At 45.8% G+C, this 14503-nt stretch overlaps 1 pseudogene; it reads right to left on the bottom strand.

The window, feature by feature from the left end:
- LOC141985391 (uncharacterized) overlaps positions 1–14503 on the bottom strand; it is a 32270-nt pseudogene that overhangs the window by 10178 nt on the left and 7589 nt on the right.

Genomic DNA, 14503 nt, shown 5'->3' on the forward strand with positions numbered 1-14503 from the left:
GGAGCAGCCCCCAACCCTGCTCCCTGGAGTGGGGCCATGCGGCTGCTTCCGCAAGCCACATGGAGCGGCCCCTGACCCTGCTCCCCTGCTGGAGTGCCGGAGCGGAGCAAGACCCAGACCCTGCTCCCCAGTAGGAGCTTGAGGGCTGGCTTAAAACCGCTGGCATGTCAGACCAGACCCGCCGGCTGTAGTTTGCCCACCCCTGTACTAGAAGTACAATCCTATTATGGACAATAGTTTTGTTTGATCCTGGGTTCATTTACACACAAGAATGTTATGGAAGCCCCTTCAACAACCACAAATAATAGACTTGCACTGCATTCCCTACTCAGGCAAAATTCCAATTGCATGAATAACTGTAGGGTATGAAAGACTCTACTTGAGTGATGTTACAGAGAACAAATTAATTTATAAGAGATCTACTAGGTAACCCACATTTTTCTTATGTGTTTGCAGTGTTATTGTAGCCTGTTGGTCCCAAGATATGAGGGACAAAATGGGAAAAGATATTTTATTGGACCCACTTCTGTTGGAATAAAAGAGAAGTTTCGAGCTTCACAGAGCTCTTCTTCAGGTCTAGAAAGACTGGAAAAGATAACCAGACTGTCAGCGAAAAACAAGGTGGGACAGGTTGTTAAGCATAAGGGGTTAAGATATGTTGTGGGCTACCTCCTAAAATGAAGTGGCCAATTTACATCTTCAGTCATAAGACAAAGGAAGTTAGTAGGTTGCAAGCTGTTGTAATGAGCAATAAAACCACCGTCTTTGTTGAGTCTATGATTTTTACTGTATAGCAGCGTTATGAATTTAAGTTCCCAGGCTCATCTTCTGAAAGCATCATGCAGGTTTCCTTTGAGGATGAGGACTGAGAAGTCAGCAATGGAGTGATCCCCTTTGTGAAAAGTGTTTGCTGCTGGGTGATAGGGTGTTTTTGTCTTATTTTTCTGTGAGTTCACTCAAGAGTGTAGTGTTTGTCTGGTGTCACCCACATAGTTGTTATTGGGGCATTTGGTGTACGGGATTAGGTTCACCATGTTGTGATAGGCATGTGTGGACCCATGGATGTCACAAAGAGTATTGTGAGGGATATTAATCATTGTAGCAGTGAAGATACACCTACAGGTCTTGCATCTGTTATGGCAGGGTCTGGTACCACTTTGAATTGATGTGTCCTGGTCTCTGGGGGGCTTACTTCTGATGATGAGTTTGGTGTGGTTGGGGGATTGTTTGAAGGCCAGGAAAGGGAGTTCAGGAAAGATTTCTTTCAGGATGCGGTCCCCATCAAGTATAGGTTGTAATTGCTTGATGATGCCCTGTATGGATTCCTGTGTGGGGTGATAAGTGACATGAAAGACCCCCTAAGCTTATTTCTACCAGATTAGGTTAAAAATTTCCCCAAGGCACAAATCTCTATTTGTCTTTGGACTGAGGTATCCTGCCACCACCAAGTGATTTAGACAAAGAATCAGGGAAAGGACCACTTGGAGTTCCTATTCCCACAATATATCCCCCCAAGCCTACACCCCCTTTCCTGGGGAGGCTTGAAAAATAAACAAGGTGAGCACAAACCAGACCCTTGGGTTTGTAGGACACTAAAAACCCAATCAGATTCTTAAAAAACAGAACTTTAATATAAAGACGAAAAAAAAGTAAAAGAAGCACCTCTGTAAAATCAGGATGGAAGGTAATTTTACAGGACAATCAGATTCAAAACACAGAGGATTTCCCTCTAGGCAAAACTTAAAAGTTACAAAAACCAGGGATAAACCTCCCTCTAGCACAGGGAAAATTCACAAGCTAAAACAAAAGATAAACAAACGCATTTCCTTGCTTTACTTACAATTTTTGTAATCTAGATGCTTAGTTCAAGTAGGGCTTTGGGAGATGTATTTTCCCTGTCCTGATTCCTCGCTGACCTGGAGAGACCCAACAAAAAAGAACAAAGCAAAAACCTTCCCCCACAGATTTGAAAGTATCTTCTCCCCTTATTGGTCCTGTTGGTCAGATGCCAACCAGTTACCTGAGCTTCTTAACTCTTTACAAGTAAGGAGGGATTTTATGATACCCTTAGCTGTATGTTTATGACATGCCCCCCAAATCATTGACAGTGCTGGACAGCCTGCTTCACACTGGCTGTGATTTCTTCCTGGAGCTCTAGGAGAAAACAGAATTAATAAGACACATACACCTCTAGATATACTTCTGATTGTATAAAAATTGACAATATTTTCCACATTTCAAGGATGATTTTAACCAGTTGATTCTGGGAAACTTTCAAGGGAGAATGCATCAGCCACTTAGTTAGAAGTTCCTGAAATGTGTTGTATTTCAAAATTAAAGTCTTGGAGAGCTAAACTCCACCAAAGAAGTTTTTTGTTATTGTCCTTGACGGTATGAAGCCACTTCAGCGCAGCATGGTCGGTTTGCAGGTGGAAATGCTGTCCCCAAATGTATGGGCGTAATTTCTCCAGAGCGTATGCAATGGCATAACATTCCTTTTTGCTGATCGACCAGTGGCTTTCCCTCTCAGACAGCTTTTTGCTAAGAAACACAACAGGATGGAATTCTTGATCCGGTCCTTCGTGCATTAAAATTGCTCCCACACCACGCTCAGATGCATCTGTGGTGACTAGGAAAGGTTTGTCAAAGTCTGGGGCCCTTAGCACAGGGTCAGACATGAGTGTCGCTTTAAGCTGGTTAAACGCGTTCTGACACTCTTCGGTCCCCTGAACGGCATTTGGCTGTTTCTTTTTTGTTAGGTCTGTCAGTGGGGTGGCGATTTGGCTGTAGTGTGGTACAAATCGCCTGTAATATCCGGCCAAGCCTAAGAAGGCTTGGACCTGTTTCTTAGACTTTGGGACAGGCCATTTTTGGATAGCATTCACTTTGGCCTGTAGGGGGTTGATAGTTCCTTGACCCACCTGGTGTCCAAGGTAAGTCACCCTGTTTAGGCCTATTTGACACTTCTTAGCCTTAACAGTTAGCCCTGCCTCCCTTATGCGCTTGAAGACTTTTTGCAGATGCTCCAGGTGTTCTGCCCATGAATCAGAAAAGATGGCCACATCGTCAAGGTAGGTGACTGCAGATTCTCCCAATCCTGCTAGGAGACTATCTACAAGGTTCTGGAAAAAGAAAAGGAGTACGTGTGGCACCTTAGAGACTAAGGTGAGCTGTAGCTCACGAAAGCTTATGCTCAAATAAATTTCTTAGTCTCTAAGGTGCCACACGTACTCCTTTTCTTTTTGCGGATACAGACCAACACGGCTGCTACTCTGAAGCTTCTGCAAAGTAGCAGATGCATTTCGCAGCCCGAAAGGGAGAACATTAAATTCATACAGCCCTACATGGGTGATGAAGGCTGACCTTTCCTTGGTGGATTCATCCAGCGGTACTTGCCAGTACCCCTTGGTTAAGTCCAAGGTAGAAATGAACTGGGCCCATCCCAGTTTCTCTAATAGTTCATCTGTGCGTGGCATTGGATAGTTGTCTGTGCGAGTTACAGCATTTAGCTTATAGTAGTCCACGCAAAAACATATCTCCCCATCTGGTTTGGGAACGAGAACCACTGGAGGTGCCCATGCACTGTTAAAGGGGCAGATTATACCCATCTGTAGCATGTCCTGGATCTCCCGTTCTATAGCCGTTCTGGCTTGAGGAGACACCCATTTGGGCTCTAATTGGACGAGCATTACCTGTGTCAATAGAGTGGTATGCCCGTTCGGTCTGTCCTGTGGTGGCTGAGAACATCAGCGCGAAGCTAGAGCACAACTCCTTGATCTGCTGTCGCTGCAAACGTCCAAGGGTCATAGAGAGATTCACCTCTTCCACGCCACCATCACTTTTTCCTTCGTAGTAGACACCTTCGGGCCACTCAGCGTCATCTCCTCCCTGAGCTGTAAACGGACAAACCTTTAATTCTCTGGAATAAAAGGGCTTTAGAGAATTAACATGGTACACTTTAGGCTTTAGGTTTGAGGTGGGGGATGCTACGAGATAGTTAACAGCCCCCAAGCACTCCTGGATTGTGAATGGCCCTTCCCACGACACTTCTTATGGGCCTGGAGTGCCTTCAAGACCATAACCTGGTCCTCTACTTTGAAGGAACACTTTCTGGCACGTTTATCATACCAGGCTTTTTGCTGTTCCTGAGCATCTTTTAGGTTTTCTCTAGCAAGGGCTAAAGAGGTTCAGAGGGTGTTTTGTAGGTTTGTTACAAAGTCCAGAATGTTAGTTCCTGGAGAAGGCGTAAACCCCTCCCATTGCTGTTTCACCAACTGTAATGGCCCCTTAACCTCGTGGCCATACACAAGTTCAAATGGTGAAAACCCTAAACTGGGGTGTGGTACAGCTCGGTAGGCAAAGAGCAACTGCTGCACCACTAGGTCCCAATCACTGGAGTGCTCATTTACAAATTTACTTATCATTGCCCCCAAAGTTCCATTCAACTTCTCCACCAGGCCATATGTTTGATTGTGTAAGGGGTGGCAATCAAGTGGTTCACCCCATGAGCTTCCCACAGGCTTTTCATGGTCCCTGCCAGGAAATTAGTTCCCGAATCTGGGACGATGTTGGAGGGCCAACCTACCCTGGCAAAAATGTATGTTAATGCCTGGCACACACTTTTAGCCCTGTTGTTGCTTAGAGCTACTGCTTCCGGCCATCAGGTGGCAAAATCCATGAAAGTCAATATGTACTGCTTTCCTCTGGGTATCTTTTTTGGAAAAGGACACAGAATGTCCACAGTTACTCGCTGAAAGGGAACCTCCATGACGGGGATTGGCTGGAGAGGGGCTTTGACCTGGTCTTGGGGTTTTCCCACTCTTTGGCACACCTCACAAGACCGGACATAGGTAGAAACATCCTTGCCCATTCCCTCCCAGTGGAAGGACTTCCCCAAATGGTCTTTGGTCCTGTTCACCCCAGCATGACCACTAGGATGATTGTGGGCTAAGTTCAAGAGCTTTACCCGGTACTTAGTTGGAACTACCAACTGTCTCTGAGGATGCCAGTCTTCCTGGTGCCCACCAGAAAGAGTTTCCTTGTATAAAAGTCCTCTTTCTACCACAAACCGGAATCGATTAGAAGAGCTGAGAGGCGGTGGGTTGCTCCGTACCGCCGTCCAAGCTCCCTGGAGGCTTCCATCCGCTTCCTGCTTGGCCTGGAACTGTTCCCTTGATGCTGGAGACATCACTTCCTCATTGGATTGTGGACTTGGGCTTGGTTCCTCTGGAAGCGATGTATGGGATGGGGCTGTTTCCGTTGACTGTGAACTGCTCTCCGCTGGTGCACTAGATTGTGGTTCAGGCTCCGGCTGAGCCTCTTGTGTAGGTTTATTTGCTGCTGCCAGTGCAGGCTCGGTGGTGACCTCTGGTGTTGGAGCTGTAGATGGGGTTGCAAGCACTGGATTCAGTGCTAGCAACAGTTCTGGTGTTGGTTGCTCTGCCAGTTCCAGTTCCAGGCCTGGCTGGGTCTCTGGGAACACAGACTGAGCCCTTGTAGAAGGGTCAGAGACAGAGCTAGGTGTGAAGGCTTGCTTAGCCTGGCTGCAGGTGACCATTCCCACCCTCCTGGCTAGTTTCACATGGTTGGCAAAGTCTTCCCCCAGCAGCATGGGAATGGGATAATCATCATAGACTGCAAAAGCCCACATTCCTGACCAGCCCTTGTTCTGGACAGGCAACTTGGCTGTAGGTAAGTCAAAGGAGTTTGACTTGAAGGGTTGAATAGTCACTTGGACCTCTGGGTTGATTAAGTTGGGGTCCACTAAGGATTGGTGGATAGCCGACACTTGTGCTCCAGTGTCCCTCCACGCGATAACCTTCTTCCCACCCACACTCACAGTTTCCCTTCGCTCTGAGGGTATCTGGGAGGCACCTGGGCCTGAGGACCTTTGGTGTAACCCCGGTGCAATGAACTGTAATCTATTGGGGTTTTTGGGGAGGTTGGCCTTTACACACCCCAGCCTGTTACATTTAAAACATTGCCCAGCTGACTGGTCACTGGGGCGGCGTGGGTTGCTGGAGAATGGTGTGGTGGGACGATAAGGTGTCTGGGTTTTCCTTGGAGTGTAGTTGGGGCCTTGGGCTACCCTCGGCGGTAGGGTGTGGTCTCGGGGTGTCCCTTCTGGTATCCGCTCCAACTGAGACCAGAGTTGTTCCTCTCTGCTACCTCCACCCATTTTGTTCCAACTTTCCCCGCCTCTCTGGCGGTCTGGGACTGCTCGCATTGATCAGCATAAGCAGCAAGACTTTCTGCTGAGTCCATTTTCTTATCCCACAACCACTGTTTTACTTCATCATTGGTCATAGTCAGGAACTGCTCCTTACAAACAAATCACACACTCCTTCAAAGCTAGTTACACACCTTCCTTTGACCCATTTATCTAACAGATCCTTCATCTGGTTTACATAAGCCACATTACTTAGTCCAGCCCCTCTTTTAGGGGCTCTAAATTTTACTCTGCAAGTTTCACATGTAATTTGAAATTGTTTTAAAACCACATCCAATTTGAAATTGTTTTAAAACCACATCCTTAAATTTACCATCATCAGAAGCATCCTCAATAGGCATCTTATTGAATATGTCCAGAGCTCTGCCAGTCAATTTTGCTACCAGTGTGGTCATCTTGTGACCATCAGGAATTTTATGAAGGGTGCACAGTCTCTCAAAGGTGATGAAATATTCAACAATATCACTGGATTCATCATACTGCAGACATAGTCCCTCCCATTTGTGGTTTTTTGGGGAAGTGGAGCCAGCAGCTGAAGGATTTTGTCTCTTCAACTCCGTAACAGCCAGGTCATGCTTCCTCTCACTTTCCCTCTCCTCCTGAGCATGCTTCTGGGCCTCCCGCTGGGCCTCCATAGCTCTCTCATGGGCAGCCTCATCCCTGGCCATTTCTGCCTCCTTAGCAGCTTTTTCTCTGGCCGCTTGTGCATCAATCTTCATCTGTCTGAGTTCCAGCTGTCTTTCATGTTCCTTCTGTCTTTCCTCAGCTTTAAATCTGGCTAATTCCAGTTTTTTCTGGATGTCACTTTCTGTCATCCTAGCCTTTCTGCACTTAGCCTAGCTTAACCAGAGAGCTAGGGGGAAAAAAAAAAAAAAAAAAACCAGTTGTGAATTCCCCTGCAGGAGGTTAACTACCCTGCCCTCAGGCAGAGGAAAAAAACTCCAGCTGCTTTCAGCTTAAAAGCTCCCTGCTTCCAAGCAGCCAAAAGGAAAAAAATTCTTTTAATGTCCTGAGGTTTGGGCTTCTGGTTCAAAATGACCCCACCACTCTGCCACCATGTCAGGGTTCCCCCCCCACTCTGAACTCTAGGGTACAGATGTGGGGACCCGCATGAAAGACCCCCTAAGCTTATTTCTACTAGCTTAGGTTAAAAACTTCCCCAAGGCACAAATCTCTATTTGTCTTTGGACTGAGGTATGCTGCCACCACCAAGTGATTTAGACAAAGAATCAGGGAAAGGACCACTTGGAGTTCCTATTCCCACAATATATCCCCCCAGGCCTACACCCCCTTTCCTGGGAAGGCTTGAAAAATAAACAAGGTGAGCACAAACCAGACCCTTGGGTTTGTAGGACACTAAAAACCCAATCAGATTCTTAAAAAACAGAACTTTATTATAAAGATGAAAAAAAAAAAGTAAAAGAAGCACCTCTGTAAAATCAGGATGGAAGGTAATTTTACAGGACAATCAGATTCAAAACACAGAGGATTTCCCTCTAGGCAAAACTTAAAAGTTACAAAAACCAGGGATAAACCTCCCTCTAGCACAGGGAAAATTCACAAGCTAAAACAAAAGATAAATGAACGCATTTCCTTACTTTACTTACAATTTTTGTAATCTAGATGCTTAGTTCAAGTAGGGCTTTGGGAGATGTATTTTCCCTGTCCTGATTCCTCGCTGACCTGGAGAGACCCAACAAAAAAGAACAAAGCAAAAACCTTCCCCCACAGATTTGAAAGTATCTTCTCCCCTTATTGGTCCTGTTGGTCAGATGCCAACCAGGTTACCTGAGCTTCTTAACTCTTTACAAGGAAGGAGGGATTTTATGATACCCTTAGCTGTATGTTTATGACAGCCTTGTACTGCATTCAGGCAGATTGACTCTTCTAAGACCTCTAAAATGGACATTCTCCGTTGGATTCCTCTGAAATTTACTGTGCCTCAACTGGGTGCAACACAGGGTTAGTGACCCAAATTTTAGATCATTTGAGCTAGAGGTTCTAGAGATATAATCCCCACAACACAGCCATTTTTCAAAAGGTTTGTAGGTGGTTGGTTTGTTTTTGTGCATAGAGCTATATACCAAACTATTGCTGTGAGTGATGCAGGTCAAAATGGTTTCAACCTGTCAAATTTTACCTAAGGTAGTGCATGGCACCCACTAAAGCTTTTGGAGACCCAAATTGAGAACAGTATTTAAGAAATGTATATCTTTTCCACTGTACATGCACCAAAACAGAAAAATGCCATTCCCAGTATTTTATATGCTTTAAAGTTTGACTTGTCAGTGCTCTAAAATCTGAATGGTTACTCAGATTGCTTTGAAACGTGATGTGCCTCATGGGGGAGGCACAGGGTGGTGTTAGTGATCCAGATTTGGGGTCACTTGACCAAGGGGTTCATGAGATATAGCCTCCCCATACCCAATTTTCTTCTACTGTATTTCATTATTAAGTTGAGAGGTACCAAGGATCGGCTGAATCACAGACTTCATTGGGACTGATGGCTGTGAACTCACCATTCAATTAACATAACTAAGGAGAAGCTAATCACTGGCCCCCACCTAAGACAAAAGGAGTTTTGGACTGAGTGGCTGGAGATTGCTGCAATTCCTGAGCTCTGGGTGGCAATTTTATTTTGGGGGGAATTTACATACATGAATGCTTCCTGGGAGGGGCATTAGGAGGCAGAGAAGTAGGGGAATAGGAGGAGAGGGGTTTGGGGCTGCAATGAGGGGACTGGAGTTATGGAGCGGAGAAATAGGTTGTGGGCTCAGATGAGGGAGGCATCAGAAACAGGAGGATTACAGCGGTGGGACACTGGGAAGAGGGATGTGAGGCTCAGTGATGGAGGCCTGGGGGAGAATAGAGGCAGGGGTGCCTGTCAGGCCCACATTCCCCTTCCATTTGTGTCATAATCTGCCCCCATCCCAGCTCATCTACAGAGGTGTGACCCCCATCCCTACCCCCCCCCCCCCGTGAGCCAGTTTTGGAGGGGGCTTGCCTATTGGTGTGTGGGAGGGTGTCTGAGCCCTTCTTCCTATTTCCCCTATGTAAGCTGGGCTCTGGGGGTCCCTGAGGCCCATTCCCTGCCCCCACATGTGTACCAGCCTCCAGGGGTTCTCTGGTCATTTGTAATGATCTGACCCCTCCTCCCTGCCCCCCTCACATGAGCCAAGTTGTGAGGAAGGTCTGAGCAAAGGAGCTAGGAGGGGCTCCCTTCTCCCCCGTAGTATCTAAGCCCTGCTCTCTGCCCAGATATGTGCATCAGGACCCCTACTCATCTATAGAGGTTTGACACTCCCATGCTGACACCTCAGAGATGGGCAGAGTAAGGAGGTATCTGTTGGACAGAGGATCTTTCTCTCAGTCATAAAACGGTCAGTATTTTGGAAGAAACGCTGTCTGTGATTTCTCTCACCAGACCTTCTAAAAACTCCCCCCTCCCCTCCTTCTGAAATACACTCCAGAAACTGCACGAGTGGGGTTAGAGGAAAGGGGGAAGTAATAGCAACAGAAATGTTTGTATAGCAAGGAGTGAAGACATCAGGAACATGAGTTGGAGGGGGGCTTGTTGTAGTGGGGAATGCAGTGAAGAGGTCAGGGAATAGGTTGAATCAAGGCTGGTGGGACCCAGCTAATTGGTTTGCATACTGGCTGGCTCTGTACGCAAAGCATAGGATGTGATATGTACAATTGCCTAAATGTCTTCTCATTACTACCAAATGACAATCTGTACTTGGAGGTGCAGATCCCAGTGTGAGGGCAGTGTGAAGGGAAAAGGTGCAGGGTGTGAGAGATTAAAGACTAGGACTTTTCAGCTTGGAAAAGAGGAGACTAAGGAGGGATATAATAGAGGTATATAAAATCAGGAGTGGTGTGGAGAAAGTGAATAAGGAAAAGTTATTTACTTGTTTCCATAATATAAGAACTAGGGGCCACCAAATGAAATTAATGGGCAGCAGGTTTAAAACAAATAAAAGGAAGTTCTTCTTCACACAGTGCACAGTCAACCTGTGGAACTCTTTGCCTGAGGAGGTTGTGAAGGCTAGGACTATAACAGGGTTTAAAAGGGAACTAGATAAATTCATGGAGGTTAAGTCCATTAATGGTTATTAGCCAGGATGGGTAAGGAGTGGTGTCCCTAGCCTCTGTTTGTCAGAAGGGTGGAGATGGATGGCAGGAGAGAGATCACTTGATCATTACCTGTTAGGTTCACTCCCTCTGGGGCACCTGGCATTGGCCACTGTCAGCAGACAGGATATGGGGCTGGATGGACCTTTAGTCTGACCCAGTATGGCCATTCTTATCTTCTTATGAAAGATGGAAGCTGAGCTGAGTCCAGACTCCCCACAACTTTGGCTGCCGACTCTGGAAAGGAAGAGATGGAGGAGCTAGCATGAGGAGATCGGCTCCTGCCTCACAGTATGGGCTGCCCATGTTACTGAGCTACCATCTCTCCTGATAAAGTAGGGAGTCAGGTCAGGGTCCTGACCTTGTTCCCTGTTCTGGAAGAAGAAATGGTAACTCAATCAGAATTACTGGAACACCTTTCTGACTCCTGCCAAAAGTGGTAGAGCAACATTCCACAGCATTTTAGCACAACTGGAGCACTGAAACCTAGCATACTAACACCCATAGAAGTGTATGCAAATAATTCTCATTGGCATGGGCAGTCTTCCCCCCCCCCCTTTTTTGTCATTTAATAGTGTTAGATGACTAGTGCTGTGGATGAGACTGAATGGGTTGTAAATGGAGGTGAAGAGTTTGTACATTTCAGAAGCTGTGGGGCTGACAGAGTAAAGGTGGTAAGGGGGCATAGCTGAAAGAGGACAGAGGTAAGGTTGCATGGGCAACCATAACTGTGCATTTCTTAGTCTTCAGAAGTTTGAACCTTGCTCAACTCAACATTCTGCAAAGGGACGACGTACCACCACCCTACCTTAACTCTGCAGTGAAGTAGTCGTTTTGCTATTGAATATAAGGGTTCTTTTTTCAGCATCCGTGATGTGCACGGCCAGGGAGTTGCATCCTTTTAAAGCATCAATTAACGCAGGGCTGATCCAACTCCCTTTCAAGTTAACAGGAGCATTTTCATTGACTTCAGAGGCCATAGGCCTAATCCAACTCCCACTAACATCAACCAAAAGACTCCCCTTGACATATCCCATCAGAATAAGATGATTAAAACACCCAGGAAAAGTCTTCACAATACTAATTGTGGTGCATTAAAAAACAAACCAACCGTGCACAAACAAAATATCACCATTTTTTAAGTTTACAACTAGTTTTAGCTTTGCATTCTTATCTTTGATCCTCAATTTCAACTGTTTTTCCTGAGAAGATAAAAGAAGGCTGGTTTCATAACACAAGTGTCTGCAGTTGCATGAAATTAGATGACATTCTCCAGCTCTTGCACCATTCATCCTAGATTTCAGATTTGTGCCCCAAATTTACAGTTTGGATTAAATAAGTTTTAATTAAAATGGTGATTCATGACAGAATGCTGTCTGGTGTCATCACATGGCTTTCATAAATTCTCCGGACATGCAAAGCATATTATGGATAGTGTATTTTCTCCTGCCTCAGGACATTAAAGACAATCTTCTCTAACAGACATGTTTGCATCCTTGATAGCATTAAAATCTTCATTCAGACCTCCTTATACTAATAGCCTTTTTTTCCCTCATAGCTTCTTTTTGTAAAATGAGAACAGCTCAAATTCATGAGTGCAAGTATAAGGAATTATCTTCTAATGTAAAAGTCACACGTTGACTTACACCAGAGCAATGATATTGGAATACAAATAAGACAGTAACCTAAGGATCCTTGATAAGTCGCTTTATTTTATATCCTTCCCATTTCTTTTCTTTCCAAATAGGAAATTTTGCTTCTTGAGCTCAGAGGAATGGACTGCCTTCTCAGTTGAGATTATCTGAGATTACTACTCCTAGGGGAATTCTGCACCAAAAAATTAAAAATTCTGTACACAATATTTTAAAATTCTGCAAAATTCTGCATATTTTATTTGTCAAAACAACAATATAATCACACCAGTTGCAATTATTTTTGGTCATTTGTTTAAAAATACCTGTCAGCAAGTATGCCTGAAACAATACAGACACATTTTTTTTGACAAATAGACTTCTTACTAGGCATATTAATACAGAATTGAGTAATAATTCATTTAAACTACAATACAGAACTGTATTTCCTACATCCTTCAGAAGCAGTGTAAAGGCTTGGGGGAGTCAGGGATAACAGAAGACCTGAGGGAGAGGGAAGTAATTGCTGGGAAGGAACCTGGATGTGAACTTGGTGGGTTGTTGGGTATGGGTGGGGAAAAAGTACAGTATAGGGTTTTTTGGGGGGCAGGGAGGGTTTTTTGGGGAGCTTCCCCCATGTAGACTCTGGCTGACCCCAGCCTCTCCCATTCAGTCAGGCACATCTGCCCCTGTCCCCATGTGTCCTTGCACCCCCATTTGGACTCACACTCTCCCCATCCCCATATGGCCTTGCATCCCCTCAGCCAGCCCCCTCCCCTCATTTCTATGTAGCCCTGCACCCCCTCTCCCCATGTGTCTGTGCCCCCACTCAGCCACCCACTTCTCCCCTGTGGCCTTGCACCCCTCCCCATCCCCATGTGGCCCTGTGCCTCCACTTCCACTCAACCCCTGCCCCATTGTGTCCTCCCCCACTTGCCCTTATGAGGGCTTTAAACTAGGTTCACCGGGGGATGCTGACCTAAGCCCAGAGGTAAGTGGGGAAGTGGGATACTGGGAGGAAACACAAGGAGGAGGGTACAAGATGGGAAGCCTCCTGATTCATACTGAGAAAGTAGGGCAATTGGCTAGTTATTTTAGGTGCATGTACATGAACACAAGAAGCCTGGGAAACAAGCAGGAAGAATTGGAAGCCCTGGCACAATCAAGGAATGATGATGTGATTGAACAAACAGAAACTTGGTGGGGCAGTTCACACAACTGGAACACTGTCATGGATGGGCATAAACTGTTCAGGAAGAACAGGTATAGGAGGAAAGATGGAAGAATTGCATTGTATGTAAGAGAGTGGTATGATTCCTCAGAGCTCCAGTATGAAACTGGAGAAAACCTGTTGAGAGTCTTTGGGTTAATTTTAGAGGCAAGAGCAATAAGGGTAATGTCATGGTGGGCGTGCGCTATAGACCACCGGATCAGGAGGATGAGGTAGACAAGGCTTTCTTCGGACAACTAACTGAAGTTTCCAGATCACAGGCCCTGGTTCTAATGGGGGACTTCAATCTATTGGGAGAGCAATACAGCCATGTACAGACAATCCAGGAAGTTTTTGGAAAGTGTTGGGGACAACTTCCTGGTACAAGTGCTGCAGGAACCAATTAGGGGCCATGCTCCTCTTGACCTGCTGCTTACAAACAGGGAAGAATTGGTAGGGAAAGTAGAAGTGGGTGGCAACCTAGACAGCAGTGACCATGAGATGGTTGAGATCAGGATCCTCACAAAATGAAGAAAGGAGAGTAGCAAAATACGGACCCTGGACTTCAGAAAAGCAGACTTAGATTCCCTTAGGGAACTGATGGGCAGGATCCCCTGGGAGGCTAATATGAGGAGCAAAGGAGTCCAGGAGAGCTGGCTGTATTTTAAAGAAGCCTTATTGAGGGCACAGGAACAAACCATCCCGATGTGCAGAAAAAATAGCAAATATGGTAGGTGACCAGCTTGGCTTAACAATGAAATCTTTGGTGAGCTTAAACTCAAAAAGGAATCTTACAAGAAATGGAAATTTGGACAGATGACTAGGGAGGAGTATAAAATATTGCTAAACCATGCAGGGGTGTAATCAGAAAGGCCAAGGGATGACTGGAGTTGCAGCTAGCAAGGGATGTGAAGGGTAACAAGAAGGGTTTCTACAGGTATGTTTGCAACAAGAAGAAGGGACCCTGACTGCATGGGGGAGGCAACATAGTGTCAGATGATGTGGAAAAAGCTGAAGTACTCAATACTTTTTTTGCCTCTGTCTTCACAGACAAGATCAGCTCCCAGACTGCTGCACTGGACAACACAGTACAGGAAAGAGGTGAGCAGCCCTCTATGGTGAAAGAACAGGTTAAGGACTATTTAGAAAAGCTGGACATGCACAAGTCCATGGGTCCGGATCTAATGCATCTGAGGGAGTTGACTGATGTGATTGCAGAGCCATTGGACATTATCTTTGAAAACTTGTGGCAGCTGCTCTGTTTAGCACCACACCGCCCTCTGGTGGGCAAAAGGTGGA

The sequence above is a fragment of the Natator depressus genome, chromosome 3 (assembly GCF_965152275.1).
Source record: "Natator depressus isolate rNatDep1 chromosome 3, rNatDep2.hap1, whole genome shotgun sequence".
Lineage (NCBI taxonomy): Eukaryota > Metazoa > Chordata > Testudines > Cheloniidae > Natator > Natator depressus.